Genomic DNA, 4,058 nt, shown 5'->3' on the forward strand with positions numbered 1-4,058 from the left:
ACCAGTATTACGTGTGATATGTGTTAAGATGTTCTGCTGTTGGTGTAACATACCAGTATTACCTGTGATATGTGTTAAGATGTTCTGTTGTAACATACCAGTATTACGTGTGATATGTGTTAAGATGTTCTGCTGTTGGTGTAACATACCAGTATTACGTGTGATATGTGTTAAGATGTTCTGCTGTTTGGTGTAACATACCAGTATTACACTGTGATTTGTGTTAAGATGATTTGTTGTTGGTGTAACATACCAGTATTACCTGTGATATGTGTTAAGATGTTCTGCTGTTGATGTAACATACCAGTATTACCTGTGATATGTGTTAAGATGTTCTGCTGTTGGTGTAACATACCAGTATTACCTGTGATATGTGTTAAGATGTTCTGCTGTTGGTGTAACAACATACCAGTATTACCTGTGATATGTGTTAAGATGTTCTGCTGTTGGTGTAACATACCAGTATTACCTGTGATATGTGTTAAGATGTTCTGCTGTTGGTGTAACATACCAGTATTACCTGTGATATGTGTTAAGATGTTCTGCTGTTGGTGTAACATACCAGTATTACCTGTGATATGTGTTAAGATGTTCTGCTGTTGGTGTAACATACCAGTATTACCTGTGATATGTGTTAAGATGTTCTGCTGTTGGTGTAACATACCAGTATTACCTGTGATATGTGTTAAGATGTTCTGCTGTTGGTGTAACATACCAGTATTACCTGTGATATGTGTTAAGATGTTCTGCTGTTGGTGTAACATACCAGTATTACCTGTGATATGTGTTAAGATGTTCTGCTGTTGGTGTAACATACCAGTATTACCTGTGATATGTGTTAAGATGTTCTGCTGTTGGTGTAACATACCAGTATTACGTGTGATATGTGTTAAGATGTTCTGCTGTTGGTGTAACATACCAGTATTACCTGTGATATGTGTTAAGATGTTCTGCTGTTGGTGTAACATACCAGTATTACCTGTGATATGTGTTAAGATGTTCTGCTGTTGGTGTAACATACCAGTATTACTGCTGTGGTGTAACATACCAGTATTACCTGTGATATGTGTTAAGATGTTCTGCTGTTGGTGTAACATACCAGTATTACCTGTGATATGTGTTAAGATGTTCTGCTGTTGGTGTAACATACCAGTATTACCTGTGATATGTGTTAAGATGTTCTGCTGTTGGTGTAACATACCAGTATTACCTGTGATATGTGTTAAGATGTTCTGCTGTTGGTGTAACATACCAGTATTACCTGTGATATGTGTTAAGATGTTCTGCTGTTGGTGTAACATACCAGTATTACCTGTGATATGTGTTAAGATGTTCTGCTGTTGGTGTAACATACCAGTATTACCTGTGATATGTGTTAAGATGTTCTGCTGTTGGTGTAACATACCAGTATTACCTGTGATATGTGTTAAGATGTTCTGCTGTTGGTGTAACATACCAGTATTACGTGTGATATGTGTTAAGATGTTCTGCTGTTGGTGTAACATACCAGTATTACCTGTGATATGTGTTAAGATGTTCTGCTGTTGGTGTAACATACCAGTATTACCTGTGATATGTGTTAAGATGTTCTGCTGTTGGTGTAACATACCAGTATTACCTGTGATATGTGTTAAGATGTTCTGCTGTTGGTGTAACATACCAGTATTACCTGTGATATGTGTTAAGATGTTCTGCTGTTGGTGTAACATACCAGTATTACCTGTGATATGTGTTAAGATGTTCTGCTGTTGGTGTAACATACCAGTATTACCTGTGATATGTGTTAAGATGTTCTGCTGTTGGTGTAACATACCAGTATTACCTGTGATATGTGTTAAGATGTTCTGCTGTTGGTGTAACATACCAGTATTACCTGTGATATGTGTTAAGATGTTCTGATGTTGTTGGTGTGTAACATACCAGTATTACCTGTGATATGTGTTAAGATGTTCTGCTGTTGGTGTAACATACCAGTATTACCTGTGATATGTGTTAAGATGTTCTGCTGTTGGTGTAACATACCAGTATTACGTGTGATATGTGTTAAGATGTTCTGCTGTTGGTGTAACATACCAGTATTACCTGTGATATGTGTTAAGATGTTCTGCTGTTGGTGTAACATACCAGTATTACCTGTGATATGTGTTAAGATGTTCTGCTGTTGGTGTAACATACCAGTATTACCTGTGATATGTGTTAAGATGTTCTGCTGTTGGTGTAACATACCAGTATTACCTGTGATATGTGTTAAGATGTTCTGCTGTTGGTGTAACATACCAGTATTACCTGTGATATGTGTTAAGATGTTCTGCTGTTGGTGTAACATACCAGTATTACCTGTGATATGTGTTAAGATGTTCTGCTGTTGGTGTAACATACCAGTATTACCTGTGATATGTGTTAAGATGTTCTGCTGTTGGTGTAACATACCAGTATTACCTGTGATATGTGTTAAGATGTTCTGCTGTTGGTGTAACATACCAGTATTACCTGTGATATGTGTTAAGATGTTCTGCTGTTGGTGTAACATACCAGTATTACCTGTGATATGTGTTAAGATGTTCTGTTCTGTTGGTGTAACATACCAGTATTACGTGTGATATGTGTTAAGATGTTCTGCTGTTGGTGTAACATACCAGTATTACGTGTGATATGTGTTAAGATGTTCTGCTGTTGGTGTAACATACCAGTATTACCTGTGATATGTGTTAAGATGTTCTGCTGTTGGTGTAACATACCAGTATTACCTGTGATATGTGTTAAGATGTTCTGCTGTTGGTGTAACATACCAGTATTACCTGTGATATGTGTTAAGATGTTCTGCTGTTGGTGTAACATACCAGTATTACCTGTGATATGTGTTAAGATGTTCTGCTGTTGGTGTAACATACCAGTATTACCTGTGATATGTGTTAAGATGTTCTGCTGTTGGTGTAACATACCAGTATTACCTGTGATATGTGTTAAGATGTTCTGCTGTTGGTGTAACATACCAGTATTACCTGTGATATGTGTTAAGATGTTCTGCTGTTGGTGTAACATACCAGTATTACCTGTGATATGTGTTAAGATGTTCTGCTGTTGGTGTAACATACCAGTATTACCTGTGATATGTGTTAAGATGTTCTGCTGTTGGTGTAACATACCAGTATTACCTGTGATATGTGTTAAGATGTTCTGCTGTTGGTGTAACATACCAGTATTACCTGTGATATGTGTTAAGATGTTCTGCTGTTGGTGTAACATACCAGTATTACCTGTGATATGTGTTAAGATGTTCTGCTGTTGGTGTAACATACCAGTATTACCTGTGATATGTGTTAAGATGTTCTGCTGTTGGTGTAACATACCAGTATTACCTGTGATATGTGTTAAGATGTTCTGCTGTTGGTGTAACATACCAGTATTACCTGTGATATGTGTTAAGATGTTCTGCTGTTGGTGTAACATACCAGTATTACCTGTGATATGTGTTAAGATGTTCTGCTGTTGGTGTAACATACCAGTATTACCTGTGATATGTGTTAAGATGTTCTGCTGTTGGTGTAACATACCAGTATTACCTGTGATATGTGTTAAGATGTTCTGCTGTTGGTGTAACATACCAGTATTACCTGTGATATGTGTTAAGATGTTCTGCTGTTGGTGTAACATACCAGTATTACCTGTGATATGTGTTAAGATGTTCTGCTGTTGGTGTAACATACCAGTATTACCTGTGATATGTGTTAAGATGTTCTGCTGTTGGTGTAACATACCAGTATTACCTGTGATATGTGTTAAGATGTTCTGCTGTTGGTGTAACATACCAGTATTACCTGTGATATGTGTTAAGATGTTCTGCTGTTGGTGTAACATACCAGTATTACGTGTGATATGTGTTAAGATGTTCTGCTGTTGGTGTAACATACCAGTATTACGTGTGATATGTGTTAAGATGTTCTGCTGTTGGTGTAACATACCAGTATTACCTGTGATATGTGTTAAGATGTTCTGCTGTTGGTGTAACATACCAGTATTACCTGTGATATGTGTTAAGATGTTCTGCTGTTGGTGTA

The sequence above is a fragment of the Tachypleus tridentatus genome, chromosome 2 (assembly GCF_004210375.1).
Source record: "Tachypleus tridentatus isolate NWPU-2018 chromosome 2, ASM421037v1, whole genome shotgun sequence".
Taxonomy (NCBI): domain Eukaryota; kingdom Metazoa; phylum Arthropoda; class Merostomata; order Xiphosura; family Limulidae; genus Tachypleus; species Tachypleus tridentatus.